The following is a 24662-nucleotide window of genomic DNA, read 5'->3' as shown; positions in this document are numbered from 1 at the left end:
CAGCCTGCAGCAAGAAATGGAGAACGGGATCACCTGTCTCCTTGGGAGGAGAGTTTTTCGTTTATCTTGTGTTTTTGTTTCAACAGCCACTATTCTTATTGCACATCTACCACATGTCCAATCCTTCCATGCGTGATGCCATTCAATCCTCACAATTAATTACCACAACTAGGACTATGACCACGACCCTCAAGAAACTGAGGCTCAGAAAGGTTAGTCACTTGTCCGAGTTCCCCAGCTGGTAAGTGTTAGAGGAAAGATTCTAATCCTGACCTGTCACATTCCAGAGCCCATGTTCTTTCCACTTAGCCACCAGTTACTCTTCTCAGTGAAGGGTCCTTGGTGCAGTCTCTGGTGTGCACAAATAGTCACTCCTGTGGAAATTCCTGATGGGTGTTAAAAGGCAGGGTTGGATTTGACGGGTGTTGGTAATAGGAGTCAAGACATTTCAGGGATCCCAGATACTTCTTGGCCTAGAGACTCCACGTACAGCAGACAGGCAGACTCTCACAGTTCCATGGACAAAAACTGGGGTTCCAAGGAGACATACATTCACCTTCCTGTGGTATGAATGTGTAGGTGCCCATAGGCTCTGAATCACATATCATGCAATCCCACCAGAGGGCTATACAGTCCTGGGATATGCACCTACTCAAATACGCTCACCATCTTCTTCACACACACACACACACACACACACACACACACACACACACACACACATACACCACTCAGGATGTTGAGGCAAGTGATGGAAAGAAGGGCTCTGGCTAGGTCATATGAGGCTGGATGTGGTTGCATGACCCTGGCCAGCAGACAACCATCGTGAGATGCTGAAGATGCTTCCATTGCCACTGTGGTGGTCACCTTGGGCAGCAGGGGGTGGGCAGGCAGCCACACAGAAGGGTAGGCAGTGTCCAATCACACCCACTTGATACAGCAGCAAACCCAGCAGCAAGAGTGAGCCTGAGGCAACCAGAGCAATGCCTACTGACAACATGGCAGCCAGTGGCCAAGCAGGGCAAATGGCCAGGCCAGCCAGCACCAGGATGGTGACCAGTAGACAAGGCCACCAAGCAGCACCATGGTGGCATCATCACCTCCACAGCTGTGCAGCTGACACATGCAGTTCATGTCCAGCTCAGCTGAGCTCATCAGCTGCTTAACCAGAACCAGAGGGGCCAGCAGACAGAGCACAGTGCCTACTACCAGCTGCTACTTGCTCAAGCAGCTGCTGGTGGGGGAGAGCAGCGCCAGGCTTGCCACAAGGCCTTCAGTAAGAGTGATAGCTCGTTCTCAGGAAGGTAGTCCACCTCTGAAGCCCAGAAGGTTCATGGACAAATGCAGAACTAGTATCAAGATATCCCCATCCTGTCTCAGGGCCCCAGGTTTTCCCAGCCAGCACCCTGGCTTTGGCATAACAAAGCAGAACACTGGGTGATCATTCAAATGTCTCTGAAGCCCTGCAACTCTATTAGATCTTCAGCCTGTTGAACAGCTCTGTGTTTTCACTACAGGAAATAAGGGCCTCTTTGTAAGATACCAAAGCTTGTTAACAGCCCTCAGTCTCTTACTATTATCCCTCTGCAGGGCATAAATACAACTTAGAAAGAACTAGCCAAGTTCACTGTCTTTAAAGGCATTGTTAACAAAACACTTTCAAATGCCTGAATCCTTATCCCCTATCACAGCCTTGTTCTCCACGGAGACATTTTCCTGCCACCAGCAGTGAAATCCTTAGCAATTAACATTGCTTTGTACAAGGGAGTACCATTGCCCCACCTACCAAACAGGACAATGTCCTTCCTCTTCACCCACAGGGCGATGAGTAAGCCAGTCCTAAATACCTATCTTGTTTTCTTGGATAACTCCTGATACCACTTGTGTTATTTGGGTACTGTGAGAAGCAGATGACCCCTAGACAGAATTAGACGTGCAAATTTTTTTTAGGGAAAACATCTGTGAAGGAAACTGGGGAAGGAGCTGGAGGAGGGTGGGAGAACTGACAGTATGCAGGGCTGACCCCTGTGAGGGGAAAGAAAAGAAAGGAATGTCAGGTGCACGAGTAGTAGAGAATGTGGCAGTTTTAAGAAAGCTTGGCAAGGCTGTTGGTGAATCTTCAAGCCAAAGTTGCCCATCAGAGGAGTCCCCCATCTCCCAATATCAGGCCTGACTTAGCATCCTTCAGACCCTATAACAACAGGATTGCTGATTAAGCTAATGAGTTAGTGTTTAGTTTCATCAAAACTTAAAAGTAAAAAAAGTAATGTAGAGATCTTCATGGACTATATGTCTTTATTTTGCTATGTTTGTGTCATTACTGTAACCCCTACATTCTCTTGTTCTATAATTTAATTTAATTTAATTAATTAATTAATTTATTTATTTATTTATTTTGCGGTACGCGGGCCTCTCACTGTTGTGGCCTCTCCCGCTGCGGAGCCCAGGCTCCGGACGCGCAGGCTCAGAGGCCATGGCTCACGGGCGCAGCCGCTCCGCGGCATGTGGGATCTTCCCGGACCAGGGCACGAACCCGCGTCCCCTGCATCGGCAGGCGGACTCTCAACCACCGCGCCACCAGGGAAGCCCTATAATTTTATTTTTATTAGCTCTTTGAAGTCCTCAAGAATTTAAAAGTGATTTTGTAAATTGCTTTATGATTAAATTATTATGTCTACATTGTTATGTAGAGAACCCTGGATGAATCAGTCTGTGGGGGAGGAGGGGAGATTACAACTGATTTTTTTTTATAGAATATGCATTCTCAATTATAAATTCAACATAATTAAAATACTAAATTGTTTTGGTAAAGATTAACCAATCATCATATGGTACCGCATCAATACATATATCACTTCTACAGATGCACAGCAAGCTTCAGCCTTTCCTTCAGTTTATCTGTACTAGCTTTTATTTCCTATTGCCATATTCATCTGTGCATAAAGCCTGGAGATAACTAATTTTACCTGCATCTCCATCTTTGATGGAATCACATCAGGCTGTTTTAATTTCTGTTGAAGTGCAGTGTTCACCACAATTCAGCATTAAATGTCTAGAGACAAGAGAGTGCCTAAATACTCCAAATTATCTCTGTTATAACTTATTTGAGATTATCATTTCACATGTTTGGGGTTTATTTTGTTACTTTTATGATTTCAAATCTTTCCATTTTTACCTGAGTCTCTCCTATATATTTAATACCCTATTCACATTATACATAAAATATGTTTCTAAAGGTCCAAATGTTTCTGGGGGGAGACACAGAGCATAAGGACTTTTGTAACCAAAGTTTTCTTCTGAGTGAAATTCACATGGATGTCTTTTCAAATGATTTCAGAGAAAACAATAAACCTTGTCAATACAGTGCAATTGATTCCAGTTGCCTGTTATTATTTTACAAGAATGGCCCATCTCCGAAGAAATTATCAAATCGACCATGAAGAAACCCACACTGACATTAATATTGGCATTAGAACAGCAGAAAATAATGTACTCTGCTCATTTTCAGTTGGATAGACACAGCCTTAGACAACAGACAAACATTTTCAGTAAATAGTATGGTGAGTTAATTTCCTTTGAATCCTTTATGAAGACAAGGGATTTATCACAAACGGAGTTCCCATTATGAGTCATGTTCTTTACCAATTCTCAGTGCAGTCTTTGCTAGGTTTGAAGTATACATGAGCCAAATACACTCCTTTATTGGTTGCAGTATACCTGCTTACCCTGTTGTCATCACAATACGGATGGGATCATGTAGAAAACCGAACAACCTATTTTTGGACTTTCAGCTTAAGTACTTTAGTAGAAGCCACTCTGATAAATGATTTTATCTCTCATTTTCATAGGTTCATGCTTAGCCTTCAAGGGTGAAGGCAACTGCCAATCAAGGAATATACCCACATCCGCTAGAAGTATAGATATAAAGGAAGAGAGAAGATACCCACCCAAAGAGCAGCCTGAGGAGTAGAAAAAAGAAACAAAGTAATAACCAAAGAAAGTGAACATGTCTCTATGCCTTTCCATTTATTCTCACTTTATTCTTTATAATTAAAACCCATATGCTGCAATATGACATTATCGTGTTTCTGAAGATTCCATTTTTCCATCTAGATATAAGGCTCCCTCAGGCTGGCTACAGATTTAGGGAGGAAGTCTTATATGTCCCCTAAAGTAAAGGTCCTTAACTCAGTGTAAGAGAGTCATCTCACTTTCTAAAATTGTTTGCAAAATAGTATAAACATGCATTTATCTGAGGGGAGGATTCATAGCTCTCATCAAGTCCTTATCCAATCTATAAAAACAACTACAACATTAAATAACATTAAGGATTACTGTCGTACTTTCTTTGTGTTTGTTTGTTTGTTTCCTGCTTCCTGTCATATTTCTTTCACTGCTAAGAATTTCTGCAGCACTACAGAAGTACTTGCCTTTGAACTTAACCTGAAAGTCTAGTGCAACTTCACTCTTCCTCCGCTCCAAATCTTTGCTTTCAGAAGATTCTTGTATCTCTATTTCGCTGAAAAGATGTCACGTGATATGATCATTCCAATTTAAAAGTGCTTTTTCTCTGACAAAGGTAATTTCCTCTTTTTCAGATGACAAGTTCCTCATATTCTCTAATATTTATTTATCCACCCTAGACATCAATCACATTTCTTCTAGTTCCCCATGATCCCAGCTATTAAACTTTCTGCGTTCCCTCAAGCCTCATCAATTCTACCTAGGCCTTAATGCAACTTGTTGAAATTCACCTTCTCCTTTCTTCTTTACCAAAACATTCTTCAAATTTTATAACAATCAAAATGTCAAAGAGAATGAGTCCAACTGTAGCAGTAGTGGAGGAAGGCGCAATTAAGTTTCAGATTAGTCTGGGAAAGGCATTTCTAAATACTAATTATATATATATATTTATATGTGCATATATATATCTATCTCAGAAAGAAAAATAAGAATATATTTTAATATATATTTTTAAACTTATGAATTAAAAAAACTAAATTTAATGATAAAATACAAACTAAGAAAAATATTGGTAACATTAGAGTAGATACAGTGCTAATAACCTCAATATAAAATTAGTTCTTATAAATCAATAGCCCATGAAAATATGCCTAAGAAATATCCCAAAAGAAAATGTGTAACAAACATGAACAGTTAATTCAGATACAAAAAAAAATACCAAGTTATATTTGTGTTGAGCAAAGATAGTTTGAAAGCCTAATTTATAAGCAAACTTAGTAGGTAATATAAATGAAAAAGAATAGGAAGTTAGTTAAAACAAAAAACAAAACCAAACAAAAACAAAAAAAACTTTGATACACGCATACCACTAAACACCATACAATTTCAAAGTCATTTAAAAATACATCTAATAATCTAGAAAATACTTATATTATTATTTAAAGCTGCAGGTTATAAAACATTACTGCATAGCACCTTTATTTTAAAGCTGTATCTATATACAAATCTGGAAATATATAAACCAAAATGTTAACTTATTTTATTCTCAGTGATAGAATTCCAACTGACTAATTTTCTCTGGGATTATATCATTCTATAATTTCTAAATTTTCAAAGGAAAAAGTTAGGTTTGTATGTTAGACATAAAAAAAGCAGAAAAAATAAATGTTATTTTAAAATAGATTACAAAAAGATGATTGAAAAATCTATGATTGAAAAATGTTATTTTTAAATGGAAAATATTGTTGTTATACTAACTTATAAAGTCTACAGCTAGCAATAGAAAAATATTAAGGTACACCTTCTTGTTCTAAAGCCAGTGTTCCTTACAGATTTATGTAAACCTAAAAGGCTTCTGCTCAAAGTAGCTTATCACTATAAGAAAAGCAGTGATTTAATTTTAAAACTTTTCTCCATTAATCATAAATATTAGAGTCCTGGGGGAAAAATGACATGTAATTTTGAAAATCTGATTATCTTTGAAAAAGATAATCAGTTTTCTCTAATAAAATAAAAAGTAATTGACTGATTTTATAATTTTTTGCATAAAAATACAAGAAGAATGAGAAAGAGCCTTGTAAACTGCAAAATCAGTGCACACTTATTTTATTAGTTACACTATGATATTTAAGTGGAATATTTTCTTCTTTTGTTACCTAGGACCTCTGATAGTTAATAACTCTCAAATAATAAATCAATGTCCTAAATGCTGTAGACATACTGCATACTTTCTGTTTGGAATTACTTTCTTGAAAATAAGTTACTTTCTTTTAAAAATAAACTGTCAACTTTTAAAATTAAAAAGAATATTTTTCTGGCATTTAAAAAATGCTATGTTTGGCACTCTTGATTGATTAGATTAGACAGACAGATGATAGATAGATATAGATATGACACGAATTCATATATTTATATGCATGCATGTTCACATTCTCTGCCAAAATAAACAATTTAAAATATCTGAAAAAGAGGTTGAAGATAATTGAAAAGAGAATCCTTCACTCCTTACCAAAAAAATGACAGATCTAGCATCAAGACACAGATATCCATTTTCTTGAACCTCTAAAAGTTAGTTGATAACAGAGCTTTGTTTTTCCCAGAAATCTTACTTCCTCCTGATGTTCCAAGAACTTGATCATTTCCCACACTTCTAGAGAAGCTATGCTTTTCACAAGCTTTGCTGAAACTCCTCTAGTGGTATGAGCAAAATGACTGACATAGCTTGAGAAAGAATGCACAAAAATCACTAGTGTGAGGTTGGCCATGTCCTCCTGCGGGAACTGTCAGAATGTGGCCCAGCTTTAATAGCAAAGAAGGAAATAGAGAACATACATCTGGGCAAAGAGCAAATGATGGTAGCAATTGTACCCTCAGAGATGAAGGGATTAAAAACAGCAGTGCCATTACTCAAAAATACCCATCAAAATCATGAATGCTAAGAAACCCCAAAGAAATTAAGAAAATCTAAATATCTCCCCAAAGGGGCACATAATTTTAGTGATAGGAAAACATTTATACTTCATTATTCTTTTAAAGAGTCCTGCTAGCAAAAGACATCAATATTTGTTTGAAAATAGGATGAAAGCCATATTTGGCAGGAGCACATGTGAAATCTTTCCAGAATGTATTTTTGTTCTCAATGGAACAACAAAACTTGATTTTTCTCCAATTTTAGAAAGGCATACACATATTTATATATGTATATGCTTGTGTCAAAGCAAATGAAAAGTGTAATTTTAACAGGTAGTCCTCCCTCCTCCCTCACTCAAGTCATTCTTTTCCCCTGACCAACACGCGTAAACACAATCAGTAAAGACTTAGACAGTTATGATAGCTGTATTGATGCTTTGAAGGACTGTTTTTGTGTGTGTGTGTGTGTGTGTGTGTGTGTGTGTGTGTGTGTGTGTGAGAGAGAGACAGAGAGAGAGAGAGAGACAGAGAGGAAAACTTTGTCAGGTGTCTTTTTTAAAATGTGCTTATATAAATGATATGTATCTATGAAAATATATAGTTTATAAATATTATCATGTTATGTCAACTGTCTGCAACTTACTTACGCTCAGAAATATGTCTTTGGGAACTTTCCATTTTAGGTACATATAAGTGTTCCTTTTAACTATACAGAAGGTCCATTACATAATACTAGCCGATATTTATTGAACACTTAGTATGTGCAAGACACTTTTGGTGGTTTATTTGTATTGTTTCCTTTAATTCCCACAAATGAGTTAGATGCTCTTATCATCTCCATTTTACAGATGAGAAAACAGTCACAGAAAAGTTCAGCTATTTCCCCAAGTTCACACTGCAGGGAAACAGCAGAGTTAGGTTTTTAATCCAGATAGGCTGATTTTTCTCTCAGTATTCGATATCATCCTTTATAAATGCCTAAGATTTTTTAAAGATATACTCTCATTAGTGGACAATTAGCTAATTGCATATTTAAAAAAAAGACAAAACATTGCTACAGTAAACTTCTTTGTCTTAACCCTTTATGTACACAAATGAGCACCCCCTGACGTATACATTTGGAACTGCAATTCCTAGTGGAAAGTTATTTGCATAGGTTGTCCCTTAGAGCTTAGTTTAAACTAGAGCCTAGAGGTTAAGACCCCTCAGCTGTAAAATCAGACAGACCTAGATTCAAATCTGTTTGTCTACTTAGGGGCTTTGGGGAAAAGGTCTCTCTGAACATTTTTATTCATATGTGAAAGGAGTATAATGACAGTACCTCTCTCAAAGTTTTACTAGAGATTAAATAAGTTAATACACACAAAGAGCTTAATCTAGTGCTTAGTACATAGTGAGTATTCATGATCATTATCAACTTCAGTGGGAAACCTTCTGTGAACCCCACGTCTATTCCCATTTCATCCTGCAGTAGCTTATAACCCATACATTATTCCTCCCCATTATATTGTAAGCAATCACTTTTTTTTTTTTTTTTTTTTTTTTTTTTTTTGCTGTACGCGGGCCTCTCACTGTTGTGGCCTCTCCCATTGCGGAGCACAGGCTCCGGACGCGCAGGCTCAGCGGCCATGGCTCAGCAATCACTTTTTATGTCTCTCTCTCTCTCTCTCTTTGGATTTCAAGCTTCCTGATAGAAGGCACTATAGTTTCTATATGTATCAGAAGTACTGGAAGGTACCTAGTACCATTCATGTTTTATGAATGAATGATTAATGGAGTTGCAGAAAATAGATTCCTAAACTCCTTCTAATTCTTCCCCATCTTTTTGGCTATCAATCTAAATACTCTTAATAATACTGATTTCTTTACATTCCTTCCATCGAAGCATACCTAATTTTCCTTTGTTATATTATTTCATGGGGCAATGTAATTAAAAAAAAAAAAACTAAAGAAAATGAAGTTTAACCAGCTGAAGTCTCTCTGAAATATATAGCTGGGCCAAAGCCAAAACAACCAAAAATATTTGACACAGTATTCTGATCTGACCAAGATATGACAACCACACAGGCTCCTGCAGGCCACAAAGTAAAAATGTGGTTTCAGCTCTCAGATTTCATTATTCACATTGATCAAAATAAGTGGAGAATGAGAATTTTCCATTTCACTCTGTGTTGTATAGACACAGCATAAGTTGTTGCAGTTTGTTTTATTCTGTTTGCCTGGAGGAAAAGTCGTTTTGCTGTTTTAATAATACATTGAGACGGTTTAATGACAGACGGGGTTTCAGAACTCTTAATCAGCTTGCCACGATAACTGGGGTAAACTGAGCCTGTGCAGCCATAACAAAGATGAAGAGAAATGTCACCTAACTTACAGTGAACATGCTAACAGAACTTATCATATGCTTTCAAATTGTTTCATTAATTCTGCAAGTTTTTTCCATCCTCTTTTCCTGTCTCTCTACTTTTTATTCTTACTTCGTTCATTTGATTCTACCTTTGTGTGTTCGTAACTGACTCCAACCCCTATATTTGGAAATTTTGCTTTCATTTGAATAGGAATTTGGGATTCATTCTTAGTAAGGTCAAACGAAAAAAATATCTGCAGCTGAATTTGTGTGCTGGCCGAAGTACAAAAGTGAAATGAAACGTAGGGAAAGTATCCAAAATGAGAATGAAAAGAAATATATGAGTGCAGGGAATTGGAAGTGGTCTGGGTTTCATCTGTCTGATCTGTGTAATTTCTCCCTTTTACCACTGTTTCCATCATCCTGTATATGTATGTTCCCTAATTTGTTATAAGAAAACTGTAAGAGAATTTAAAGGATGCAGTAGAGAGTTAGGGGCTGAGTTCAGTTCTCACATTCATTTTCTGTACTGGGCAGTAAAGGGTTCAGGTCACAGAACCTAGAGAGAGCATTCATCCAGAGTGTGATAATGGGATGTGGAGAGACAAAGCATAAAAGAACAAGAAACAGAGTTCTGTCCCTGACCAGATGCAAACTTGCAAAGAAGCTCTGACAGCTTCTGCCAAAAGAGCAATACTGTAAGGCACAGGCCAATGTCCAAATGGCCCAGTCAGCCCCAATCCTACCACCATGTACCCAAAACACCCATTAAAGGTTGGCGCACAGCAGCATTAATCCTGTGCCCACTGTGATGTGCTCCAACTCTAGCTCCAAAAAGCAGCATGATTATTTCTGACTCCTCTCTTACGACTACACTAATGAATTGTTCCTTTAGCAGTCATGTAAGATTTTGAAAGAAATAATTGGCTTACTATAGGAAAGAGAAATATTAAAATTGCATCTTCAATGTCTTAGAAAAACCTCCCCATGTCATAATCAAAGTTCCAAAACAAAGATATAATTAGTTGGAGCTCTAGTGGAAAATATGTGTATGTATAATAAAGTTCCTATATTAAGTCTAGTGCCTTAGCACTGCATTCTCAGCTGTAGGAGATGTCTCTATCTTGGTTTTATCAAGATGCTCTTCTCATGCAAGTTTCCTGGATTTTTTGCATCACCGTATAGTCAGTATCTATGACCAATACCAATCCATAACAAACTTGGCATTTCCTTATATTTGTGCTGATAAATATTTTCATAGAGCTCTTAGGATATCTTATAGTCATTGTTCACCTTTGCAAACCTCATGTAGAATCTGCATTTTTTTAAACCTCTGTGGCTCTAAGCACAGTTACTCCTAATTTGATATACCCACAGCCAAAATGCATTGTGGTTCAGTAATTTGAAATTGGTGTTGGGTAAATGCTCTCAGTAACTTATTACTTGGACAAGGTTGCTTACTGAGTTGCATTCCAACTACCCCAAAGTAATTGATTATACTTAGTTGTTGGACAGTCCTCTAAAATAGCTTCCCAAATTGGCACTAAGATGTTATATACACATCTCTAGGTCAATGAGGTATGGTTTGCTAAAGCATTTCTTCAGCCTCGTAACCATTTACAAATCACTAACTGAACACACACTTGTGGAGAGGCACTGGGAAAGTCCTGGGGCTATGAAGACATAGTTTATTCACAATCTGATGGAGAGAGAGATAAATGTGTAAACTAATGTGCATAACATGTGATAGATACTGTAAAAGGGATACAGCAGAAGAAAAAGGGAGTCGTCAAGTCTACTTGGAAAGAGTGGAATAGTCATTTCTACAGTTCAAGAATTCCTGGTATACCATCAAAAGAATATCAGATGCAGCTGAAATGTGTGTCATTAAACTAATATATTGAATAATGGACAAAATAGGATATTCAGTGAGCTCTCTAGAATTCTTCCCTTCTTTCTATTCAGAAATAAAAAGTGAATTCATAGTTTGCAAAATGTTTATCTCGATCAGGAAAATAAGGAAAAATATTTGTTTCCTAGTATCTCTTCTAGAAACTCCCACAATCTTCTCACCTTGGGTTGTGTTTTAGCTCCTGTCAGGATATAGTAAAGTCAGTCTTTCCAGTGAATAGTTAATGGCTGTGCTCACCCCAGAAGCAAGTCAGGGAAACGTATGCATTTTGTACATTTCACCTGCAGAATTATATTTAGGGGATTAATTTTTGTATATTCTATTCTCCTTTGAAGTTATTCTTTTAAAAAGCATATTTTCAAATTCTTTAATCAATATAAAATTTTAAAAATTATACATTAAATATTCTCTGTGAAATACATCTTGGTGCTACAGCCCCTCGTGTTTAATCGTTCAAACAAATTCAAGATAAAATTGTAGAACTATAGTATTAATTGCAAATGTTTTCTATAAAAAACTTTTGATGATTTTCATGTCTTAAGATATGCAAATTCCATTTTGAGGTATCTTTTTTGTTTTTAAAGTAGTCATCAATAGAAGTAAGTCATTCTTAGTTGTCAGACACGCAAAGACTAGTAACAACATTTGTTAGCTGATTCATAGGATTCTCGAGTTAAAATTGAGGTGATTATTTATTGTATAAAATCTCTAAAAAGCATGAAATTCTCTTTCCTACTCTCATCTTCCTGAAGTCTATGAAAATTGATCAATCGGAATACCTCACATTCTACTTCCTCTAAAAAATAAAATCAATCAATAAATATTAGGTAGAACTTGTCTTTATTGCAGACATTTTATAATCCAATCTTAAGAATAAGAATTTTGATCTACAGATGATGATAATACCTAATGCATGGTCCTTTGTTTCATAACAGAAGGAACACAAGAATTATTTGACCTATATGGTCAAATGAAGTTTTTGAAACCATTAAATACTGCCTGCACTTTAGCAGAAAACATAGGAAGGCATTTCAAGGAATATAATCACTCATCATGCTTTCCCCTAGGACAACCACTATTTTCTTATCCACACACAAAAAAAGCATGAACAAAAGCACCAAGAAAATTTCGATTACTGTCACTTTCATAGCAATGAAAATTATGATGTAACAAAAAAAGATAGTGAACAAATCACAGCACACATAAATGCTCAAAATTTTGCAAATCTCTTTTGTCCATTAAAGTTAACAAATAAATTTTTTTCATAGTAATAATAGTTACAGACATTGCATAAAGTTAAAATGTCCATCAAAAAGGAATGTTATCACTGATAACATGCACATGTTGTGTATGTTTTGTGTATTTCTCAGGCTTAGAAAATGCCATTGAGACTGTGGGGAAAACAGGGCTGACACCGGGAGTTATCAAATTAAACAAAACCAAGCAAATAAGTAAACCTTGTTAGTCACAAAGGCAGTGGGAGCAGCAGAGACTGGACTGGAGGCAGCGAAAGATGTGCTTTTTAATCTTACCTCCTACTTCCCCACAGGAAATATGTTGATTCTTGGTGCAATCGGTTCCCATAAGAACTCAAAGGAGCCCTGATGATTTCTTTACTTTCCAGGAACTACTATAATAATATTTTTTAATTATTACAAAGCTTCCACCCATATGCTCAGGGTGCTATATCAACAATTAAAGCATCATCGTAAACAATAATAATTAAAAACACATAAAGAGCACAGCACAAAACAGCCACAGAACACTGAGCACAAGCCGTGTTGAAGGGAGAAGGGTCCTTTTGCAGTGCTCCTTGTAATGTGATATTGCGTAGCCATTTTCTGAAGTTCAAAACCATAAGCTGTTCTAAAAGCATCCTCAGTTTATTAACTACAAAATGCCTACAGGTTGATCTATGGAACATGGCTCTCATACTTGGGAGAATTATCTAGTATCCATTGTCTCCTTTAAAATCAGAACTTTCAAAAAATAATGTAATGCCAATTAAAATGAGGAAAGAACCTGCCAACAGAGCTTCTGACAGAATAGAGAATCTTGGCAGGATTTTAATAATTCTGTCTCCTGTTTCATGTTCCTCTGGTTGTGATGATTAGTAAGTTGCTTAACCCATTTATGGTTTTATTTCAGCATCTGTGAACAAGGAGCAGAATTGTTTCTGGCACTAGAGAAATTGCTTTAAGTTGTACAAACTAAAGATTCTATTTCTCCACCAAGTAATTCACATAACCCTCCCCACAAACCTGATGTTTAACCAGGAATACCAGCTCTCTGATATGAAATACGTATTTTTTTAAAATTTATTTTAAGGAAATAATTCAGTGACATCTTCTTTATAGAAATGCCAAATATATTTTTAATAAAATTAACTTATTGAAGTCTTTTCTATACACTACAACATGAGCAAAGTATACATGTTTAGCTTGATAAATGATCAGGAAGTGAGCATACCTATATAATCACCACTCTGATAAATAAATGGAACAATTCCAGCATCACAGAAACCTCCTTTCTGTCCGCTCAAGTTACTATCTTACTTCCAAAAGGTAACTAGGAGGCTACCTTCTATGGCCATCTCTTTGTGCTACCTGGTTTTGATCTGTACGGAAATAGATCTCCACTGTGCCTAGTCTTTACGACTCTTCTTTTGCTCCACGTTATGGGTGTGAAATTCATCCACTATGCTGTGTGTAGCAGCAGTGCCTCCACTGACATTACTGTTTGGCATCACTTAGTGTGAGTATGCCACAATTGACTTGGTCATACCAGGTGTTCAGCTGCTCTTAGGAACATTCCCATACATGTCGTTGAGTGCACGCAGGTTTTCATTTCTGTTAGGTACACACCCATAGTAGAATTGCCTGGTCATAGAATTTGTGCACCCAAACGTTCTGCTTTAGTAGATATTTCTATTCAGTTTTCCAAAGTGGCTGGCTCGTTTTACATAACTACCATCTGAATGGAAGAGTTCTAGTTGCTCAATATCCTCATCAAGAATTTTTCATTTTCAGCTTTTAAATTTTTTAAGTTCATTTTAAGTTAATTCATTTGGTTTCATTTTTCGTATTACCTCATTAGGGTTTTAATTTGAATTTCTGATGACAAATGATATTGAGCAATTTAGTATATGCATATTGGACATTTGAATATCTTCTTTTGCGAAATGCCTCTTCAATAATTTTGCCCATTACTTTTAGACTGAGTTGTCTGTATTTTCCTTAATGATTTTAAGAAACTCTCTGCATACTCCTGATATGAGTCCTTTTTCAGTATTACCAACATGTTCTTCCACTCTGTGGTTTGTCTTTTCTCTTTCTTACTGGTGACTTAATGAACAGAAGGAATCAATTTTAATAAAGTCCACTTTAGAAGTCTTACTTTTATAGCAAAGGGTTTTTGTAGCCAACTCAAGAAGCATTTATCAACTCTCAAACCACAGACATTCTCCTTTGTTATTTTTCAGAAGACGCATAGTTTTACCTTTGCATTTAGATCTACAGTTCACGGAGACATGATTTCTTTTTTAATCATTTGAAGTAAGCTTCAATTTTAACTTTTATTTCCCATATGATGTCCAGTTGACCTAGAACCATTCACTGCAAACAACATCTTTTTTCCTATTGCACGGAAGGGGAACTTTATCATAATTCAAGTAACTATAATGAGGTTCTGTGTGTTGCTTTATTTATCTATTCTTACTTCATTAAATTCTGAATAATTCCTGAATTACTAGAGTTTTATAAGTCTAGATATTTGAAAATGTCAGATTCCCCACTTTATTATTTTTCAAGATTGTCATTTCTATTCTAGTCTTTTGCTTTTCCATATATAATTTAGCTTCAGCTTGTCAGTTTCCACCAAAATATTTTGATTGGAATTCCATTAAATGTATAGATCTATTAGGGTATATTTGATATTATTACAATATTGAATCTTACAAACCATGGATATGGTACCTCTCTCCATTTATTAAGTCTTCTCTAATTTCTCTCATGTCTAGCAGTTTTGTTTGTAGAGAGTTTACATATGTTGTGTCAAATTTATTCCTGGTATATAATGTATTTTAAAGCTATTCTAAAAGTTATAAGTATATAGTTTTTATGTTCCAAATTTTTCTTATATTTAGAAATAAATCTAATGTTTATGTTAATATTGTATACAGAAACATTGCTGAATTTATCGATTAATTTTACTAGTTTTTCTAAATTATATCATATGCAAATAATGACAACTTTTTTCTTCTCTTCCAATACTTTTCCTCTTTATTTATTTAACCCCATTTCACTGACCAAGATCCCCAGAAAAATGATGAATAGAGGTGGTGTTAGTGGCATTCTTATCTCATTTGTCTCAAAGGGCAGCTTTCAATATTTAACCACTAAATAGGATGCTTGCTAGAGGTTTTGTTGATATCTTTTATGAAATTGAGGAAGTTCCCTTCTATTCCTAACTGCTAAGAGTTTTTATCATGAAAAGGTGTTGGACTTTATCAAATACCTTTTCTGCATCTATTTTAATGACCATATATTTTTCTCCTTAATCCTGTTAACTTAATCCTGGGAAATTACACTGATTGATTTTTGAATGTTAATCTCAATGTTGAATTTCCAGAATGAACATGCCAAATAATTTTCTTTGCATTTTCTATGAGACTTTCAAATAAGAGAAAAATGTTTCATTGCAGAATTAATTGTGCCTTTAAAAATCTGTCCTATTTTCAACAATTTCTGACACCTTTTTCTAAGGCGTTCAAAGTTACCGCCAGACAGAGTTAACGTCACTGGTTTTCATTTACCCTCAAGCATGCTTTTGTAATGATCTGGGAAATTCACATTTTCTTTGTCCATTTCAGCTCCTATAACCTAGAAATCAGTTTCTGAATATCTTAATATAGGAGTAAATATTAAATATTGTATATTTATTTTATTGTAGGAAAATGGGTTACTCTTAAACCAGTGATTTTTTTTTTAAAACATTGATCTAATAACTGGTTTGAAATGATACACACATGGCCTTTGAAATAATCAGTTCTGGGGTCCCCTTTAAAACACTGATGAAGGCCTTTATAATTATAAGTCAAAGTTGTCTGAGCTTTCTCAGATCTCAGAGTAGCAACGTATGCTTCAGCCCCTTCTTCCAACCTATCTTACACTTCTAGATGGCAAGTTTCATGCAAACAGGAAGATATGGTTTATGAAAAGTCCATATAAAAATTTTAAAAATCACACAAATATGTGTAGCCTTAATCACTCTAAAAACACATATTTCCTTCTACTATACCGCCAACATTTGGAAATGGAAATGCTATATACTAAGTACCATAGTATGGGAGTACTTAAGTTGGAAGAGACTTGGCTTTTCTAAAAAGTATTTGGAAAAAAAAAAAAGGTTTAATTATACAAAAGGAGCAATAACTAACCAGGAAGTGGGTGAAAGAATTTAAAAGCAATCCATTCAGAATTTTAGAATTGCCCCACATTTTAGGGGAGGCAATTAATAGCCAGTATTTGGGACTCCAGTAATGTTTCATGTTCAAGTAGAAAAATGTGGAAACTAAGCCAAGATGTTAGTCTGGGAAGCAGCTGCAGCCCATTTTAGAAGTACACACAGGCGGGCAGTCCATCAATGCTGTCACTAAGATACCAAATTTAGCATAAAACAATAAAGCTTGGAAAAAAATCTAACAAAAACTTGGAAAAAAATCTAACAATCATCTTCACTGAGAACGTAAAGCTTGTGATAGGTTTGCTGTAATATGGTCATATGATTTAGCTCAGCTAAAACTTTTTTTTGTAGTAAAATACGTGGTTTTCTCTGTCTTCACTCTTTGAAGTCTACTAGCATAATCCATTTTACCTAATTTATGAGAATGTTTAATCAAACAGGATTTTGAACTTTTATTGTACCCTTCAAACAATGTCTGAGGATCATCTCCAAATGTTTTGAATTCCTACCAAGTAGCACTGTGCCTGCCATTTCCAATATAGGTAATAAGAAACCCTTATTATGTGATAAATAAATGTTTGATTAAAGAATGAAACAATTCAAATTTTATCTTTCAAAATCCTGATTGTGAATAGTCCATGGATCAAATTCATTAGCCTATATGAGAAAAAAAAGTTCATGTCTTTACTAGTACCTCTCATTTGTTACTACTAACTTTTAGGCAACCTTGGAGTCTGGGATCCATGCTTGAAACTATGTTACTTTAATAATGGAAGTAAAACTTTCCACATACTCTGAAGATAAAACATTATTAAGGTGCAAAAATAAGAATCTTTCCCAAAAGAGAAATCACATATTTGGGGGATATTATTTTGCTCCAGTTGGCCTTACTAATTTTGCACTCAAATGTTACTTTTTTGTGTTACTTTTTATTCTACCCATGCAATTTCTAGTGGGGCACTTCATGAAAAGGCTTTTTCCAAAAATTGAAGTAAAGAGGCTTACTCTTTATATGAACACTTCCTATAATAGCTTTATATTGTACTTTCAGAAATATCTTGATAAATAAAAATGAGTAGTTTCATGGCCTTATTTATTAATCATAGGCATCCTTTAATTATCTTCATGCTATATTCATTGATAGCAAATTGCTTTCCTCAGATTGTATAAAGCAAAAATGGCCAGTGTTCAAGCACTCTGAATAAAATATAAAGGAATATGACATCACCTTAAAAGAACAAATGTGGTTCATAGCAACCAACATGGCAGGATTGCCACTGTCATCTTCACAACCAGTGGCTCCCTTGTCAATCCTTCAAATATTCCAGCATTTTGTTTTCTTTAATTATTAATTTAAACAATGAAATAGGGAGGAAACTTTAGCCACTTCTACAAGCAAAGCATAAAAAAACTTCTAGGTCAGATTTTGTTGTTCTTCACACATTTCTCTCAACTTGGTTAAGAGCCTTGGATTATGGAGTGAGAATGGAGAATCTTGCTGGGAATTCTAAGTTCTCTCAATAGCAAGTGGAAAAGTTGATATGTAAAATTCTTTATTAACTAACCGGAATCATCTAAAAATCAGCATGTCACATTCATAATTCAGTTCAGAAATTTAGAGCTAGAGATAGGGAGCATTAACACTTGAGAATCGCACAAAGTACTTCATTGGGTGTTCAGTCTGTTTGTACACAAGAAAAAAGGGGCACTTCTAGAAAAGAGAAAGTTTTGCTACTTCCATTCCCTGAAAGGATAAATGTTCTTAATTATATCTGGCACTACGTTTGAATGAAACGTGCCATGTTACTACATTTGAAATGTGTTTTTTTTACAGTGTTAGGTTGATGACATTTTTAGTCTTGGAGTTTATTTTTCTAGAAAGTTAGCAATCTAGAAACAACTATGAAGAATCATAGACTTTTTAACTGAAGAGAGGTTATAGATTAATTCAAATAATTACAACCATACTTTAACTTGTTACTTGAATTCATTAAATGTTCATTGAATGGAATTCTAAGTTGAAATATCTCAAAATAATTCACATTTTTACTCTTCTAATGACATCTCCTTCTCCCAGGTGTGAACAGACCTAATATGCAATAGATAAAATTTATTTTATTGTGTACACTATATACTATATAAAGCATCTATAATCTATGTGTAAGAACAACATTTGTATAAAGTACACATTCCAAGGAAATTCCCTGGTGGTCCAGTGGTTAGGACACGGTGCTTTCACTGCTGGGGCCTGGGTTCTATCCCTGGCTGGGGAACTAATATCCATAAGCTGTGTGGTGTGGCCAAAAAAAATTAATAAATACATAAAATAAAAATGTTATTAAAAATAAATTTTAAAGAAAGTACACATTCCAAAGCATCATAACTCAAAAATTCCAATTCATATAAATGTAAGCTATACTAACATTATTCAATTATTTTCAAAGCTATTAATATAATTTATGCAAATTATGCATGTTTATAGAATATATTATATAAATATTAGAAATAAGTATATAAATATTAATATATACAAAATATATTCCTAAATAGATTAGGATTTTTTATAGATTCTGTTACAGCAATTGAAAATAAAACAAATTATGCTCAAAAAATTGAGAAGTGGTTAACAAACTGCATTTCACGATATCTAGAAATAATCACACTCACACATATGCCCAAATATATAATAGCATTGCTTTATCAGTGTTTTCATCTTAATGCAATGATCTTATTACTAGAAAACTGTGTATTCTCTAGAAAGCAGATGTTTCCTACTTTGCAATATGCATCCTTTGAACAAGTTCAATATTCATTAAAGGTGAATTCTATTAAATCCAGATGTCCCTTATGATTTATCTATTACTCTTAATCTCATAGTTAAACACTCTGTTTCTTATACTCCTGTATCTTTTTCACATAGTTCTCATAGTTTCACATAATTACAGACTGTTACAGGCTGTAACTCTGTCCCCTTTTGTTTACATGGCACCTAGTGGATGTTCAATACATGTTTTTAAAATAGTATTTAATAAACTATTCCATTTCAGAAACTCAAAATATTGACTTCCTGATGTAACCTCTCAGTGTGTCATTTATCCATCCATTCTTTTACATTCTTCTGCCATTATTTCATACGTAGAAGTCCCTCAACTTACAGTTTTGCCCATGCTGAATAATGCCATCAGAATAATGATTATGAATCAATACTGTCATCATACCATGCTTCTACAATAAAAATCATCAACACTCCCTATTGCTTATAGGATTAATTAATTAATTCAATCAAAAAACACAACTATTGAGTGTTTTCTATGTACCAAAATATTCAAACTTCATGAAGTGGAATATAAGTCCCTCCGAATTTGGCTGTAATCAACATGCTCAACAACATCTTCAAACTCTGACCCTCTTGGATCTTACATTCTAGCTTAATTTTTTTCTTTTCTTGCCTCCCTTATACATAGCTTGTGCCTTCCTACTTTCCAAATTTTGCATGTTAAGACTGCTCTTTTCTTCATGGTCTACCCTAGTTTTTAAGACATAATCAAATTTTTCCTCTTTTATGAAAATTTCACAAACCATTCCAGATATGAATAATTTATTTTCTATTGTACAATTTCAATTATCCTTTAATTACAAGCTGTCTTCCAAAATATTTAATTTTATTGTATCGATTTTTTTTTTTTTTTCTGTACGCGGGCCTCTCACCGTTGTGGCCTCTCCCGTTGCAGAGCACAGGCTCCGGTCGCGCAGGCTCAGCGGCCATGGCTCACGAGCCCAGCCGCTCCGCGGCACGTGGGATCCTCCTGGACCGGGGCACGAACCCACGTCCCCTGCATCGGCAGGCGGACGCTCAACCACTGCACCACCAGGGAAGCCCTGTATCAATTTTTATTAGGGAAATCAGCATTATATAATGAAAAAATTAAGGGCTTTAGCATTGCTCATATTTAAGTTCAAATTTCCAGTAAGCTACATACTAGCCAGGTGATCTTGGTTAAATTAATTTCTGGATGAGTTTCCTATCTCTAAAGTAAAATTAGTAATAACTACTTCCTAAAGTGATGGTAAGAATTCAGTGAAATAGCATTGGTACTTACTATGATTTCCTACAGTTTTGCATTTTTAAAATATACTTATGTTTACTAATTCACAATTTGCAAGCCCTTGAGAGCCAAAGGGCTTTATTATATTTTACTATGTACACTATTGTAAAGAATAGAATCATAGGAAACATTTCTTTAATAATGGATTTTTTAGGTCATTTTCCTATTAATACACTTATGGAGAAAAAATAAACTATGGATATAAGGACATGAGTGGAAGATGATACCCTATCATTTAACAATTCATGCTAAATTGTACATGTGTGTGCATGTATGTATGTTATTTTACATGTGTTTAAGTTTATATATTATATATAATATACATGTATACTTGTATATATAGGTATGTACAATATATAAATACACATACTCTCAAACATGTATATGTGTGTGTGCATATATATGCATACATGCACACACACATATATACAAAAATAATTAAGCCAGATAGGAAATTGAGTATCTTGGGTTGAAATATTTCTACATAGCACAGTTCTGTTGGATATGCATTTGGAATTACTAATGCACTTTCTCAGAGAGCAATATATCAACATTCTAAGGCAGATTTCAAGCCTTTAGTTTGAAGAGGGCTCAAAATGTGTACTTTAAACTGATCAGTTTCAATTATATTAAAGGAAGATCAATAAGTCAGTAAAATATACAAAAATTATTTCTGAGATTATACTAATTAAAAACTTATTTCTGGGCTTCCCTGGTGGCGCAGTGGTTGAGAGTCCGCCTGCAGATGCAGGGGGCACGGGTTTGTGCCCCGGTCCGGGAAGATCCCACATGCCGTGGAGCAGCTGGGCCCGTGAGCCATGGCCGCTGAGCCTGCGCGTCCGGAGTCTGTGCTCCGCAACGGGAGAGGCCACAACAGTGAGAGGCCCGCGTACTGAAAAAAAAAAAAAAAAAACCCACTTATTTCTCTAAATATTTGCTTTTAAAGAGCATTTCTGGATTTAGGTGGAATTTTAAACAATCTTACATTGCATTATTAACTTGATTAAAGGAGCATTCCCATTTTTCCATATTTTATATCCTACACCGAATTCCAAGCACACAGTTCTATGGCAGTGCCCTTCACTTGTTCTTTCCAGTTGGAATGCATGGCTAATCTCTTAGGGGAATGTTCTTGCTATTTATTATTGATTTTACAGTTCAAAAATGTAAGTGGGCAGTGAATGGGCTGGATTTCAGATTAGGGAATAACCACTAAGAAGAAGAAACCAGTTGGACATTTGTGATAAATTGCTATTTTCTGTCTGAATTTTATACCTAGTTATAGGTAGTTTACAGAATTAAGCTCCATATGGACAAAATGTTACTAAGGGGACTACGACATAACCTGTATGTAGTTACAGATGCTTCTCTCACTCTTTCGGGACACATTTTAGGAGAAACATGGCATAATCAGGGATTTAGAAATAATGAAAGATTTGGCTTTCATCTGTTTTTCATGGATTTACCAGAGCTGAGATAAGAAAACAAACACACACAAATGTTAGCTGTAATAGCATAAAAGCAGACTAAACAAATGTTCCCTGAACGTGTTTACACACACACAGGCACATACATGCACATAAACACATAAAACGCTGATACCACCACCACCAGCAGCAGTTAATTCCCAGTATAGAAATAGTTTCAGTGCTTTACAGTATTGGAGAAAAAAAACGATCTGTTATAAAAGAATCTTGATGAATTCCCCAATTGTATGGATTTTTTTGGCTTTATATTATCTAAGCTAAACTAATGCAGATGTCCCAAGTGCTGACCTATCAGGAATCTTCCAAACTGTAATAATGATTTGGGGTTATACATTACTATTCTTTAAAATGTATTATAAATAACGTATCGGCCAATGTTCATCCAGGAAACTGAAACCACTAAGAATATGAAACTGATAAAATTTAACGCAGGGAATTGGTCATACATATGATAGAAGAGCTGAAACGACCAAATAGGGGAGAGGAAGCAACACTAAGATTAGCAAAAGCATGAACCCACTTCTACCCACAGGCTCAAGAGATAATACAAAGGAGTAGATGATATTATTTGGGCCCAGGGCCCTAGATTACAAGGAGTCTGGGGCCAAGGTGGACCTTTCTAGCAGGAGCTGGACCAATGAAGGAGATACAGCTATTGCTAGAGAAGCTGCCTGAAGCAGAGAGCAAAGGGGAGAAATAATCTAGATTCTTCCTTCTGGGGCCTTCCAGTTGCCAACCTGTAACTCTCATTGGCTAACCCTGGCCAGAAGGCAGCTGACACAGGGGAAATACCTCCTGCTGGGGCAATCCTCCCATGATTTTCATTTCTGAGGAAAAAAAAAAAAAAAGAATTGATCTGAGAGTAAATACGTCCAGGATCAAAACAGATTATATATATATATATATATATATATATATATAATTTCTACATAAAAAAAATTTTTTATTGGAGTATAGTTGATTATAGTTGATTTGACAGCAAAGTCAATCAGTTATACATATACATATATCTACTCTTTTTTAGATTCTTTTCCCATTACAGAGTATTGAGAAAAGTTCCCTGTGCTATACAGAAGGTCCTTATTAGTTATCTATTTTTTATATAGTAGTGTGTATATGTCAATCCCAATCTCCCTATTTATCCCTCCCCACCCCTCCCCCCGCCCCACTTTCCCCCCGGTAATCATAAGTTTGTTTACTACATCTGTGACTCTATTTCTATTCTGTAAAAAAGTTCATTTGTACCATTTTTTTAGATTCCACATTTAAGCAATATCATGTGATATTTGTCTTTCTCTGTCTGACTTACTTCACTCAGTCTGACAATCTCTAGGTCCATCCATGTTGCTGCAATCATTTCTATATTACATTGTCAAATGTCAAACTATTTAAAATTCAATCTACTATCTTGAAATCCCAGATTTATGTAGAATTCCATCACCAAACTATAAAAAAAAAAGAAACAAAACAATTTGGAGGTTAAAGAAAAATTGTTTGCATTGCCGAAAAGCTTAGACACTTCTCAACAGGGAGAGGTCAAGATGGCAGAGTAGGAGGACACTGGGCTCACCTCCCCTCATGAACGCATCAAAACTACAGCTACATATAGGGCGACTCTTGCTGGAATCCACCTGAGGACTAGCAGAACAGCTCTTCTACAACCAAGACTGTAAAAAAAGAGCCAAACAGAGTCTGGTAGGAAGGAAGGAAAAACGATCCGATTGGTACCCACACCACTAGTGTGGGACTCAGAAGAGGAGGGGGATATCACAGGCTCAAGGATCTTCCCTGGGGAGCAGGGGTTCAAGCCATATATCAGGCACCCCAGGCCTTGGGGCTGACATCGGGAAGATGAGCCACCTTAGCTGTTTGAAAACAAACGGGACTTACTGGAGGCCAGTAAGAAACCAAGAGTCTGCTCATGAAGAGCTTGCACACAGACTTGCTGGCTCCCAGTCACAGGGCAGAACAGCAGATTGAAAACTGGGGCTCTGGCCAGCTTGCCAGGACTACCCCAGCACAGCCCCCCAGCCCACATTGGGCTCCTGCTCCAGCCCCTCTTACTGCAGTGTTGCTCGTCACTAAGGCAGAGGCTGCCAGTACCAACAAAAGTATGCACACTTGGAGGAAACAGAGCTGGCTCAGACCTGGCCCTGCCTCTGCCTGGGATGGAGGCAGCCATTATCAGCACATACTTTGGTTCCCCCACTCAGGAGGAAGCAAGACTAGCTCCAGGGAGGAGACCTCCACAGCCAGCATGCATCCCTGCAGGCACTCAGAAGGGAGTGAAGCTAGCCCCAGGACAGAGATTGCCATCCCTGAGGCACACTTGTGCACACTTGGGAGGGGGTGGGTCCAGCTCAGTAGTGTGGCACTAACCCCTCTGGGTCTGACCCAGCCTGAATCAAGGCTCATACATCAGCCAGCACTCACTTTGGGGTACACACTCAGGAGAGAGCAAGGCTAGCTCCAGG

The 24662-nt window shown here is 36.0% G+C and overlaps 1 pseudogene; it reads right to left on the bottom strand.

The window, feature by feature from the left end:
• Positions 1-775: 775 nt before the first annotated feature.
• LOC116751123 lies at positions 776-24370 on the bottom strand (annotated as a pseudogene).
• Between the last annotated feature and the right edge of the window lie 292 nt (positions 24371-24662).

Source organism: Phocoena sinus, chromosome 3 (genome assembly GCF_008692025.1).
Source record: "Phocoena sinus isolate mPhoSin1 chromosome 3, mPhoSin1.pri, whole genome shotgun sequence".
NCBI classification, from domain to species: Eukaryota; Metazoa; Chordata; class Mammalia; order Artiodactyla; family Phocoenidae; genus Phocoena; species Phocoena sinus.
The sequence above is the reverse complement of the archived record's forward strand: the minus strand, read 5'-3'. Positions and strand labels throughout refer to the sequence as shown.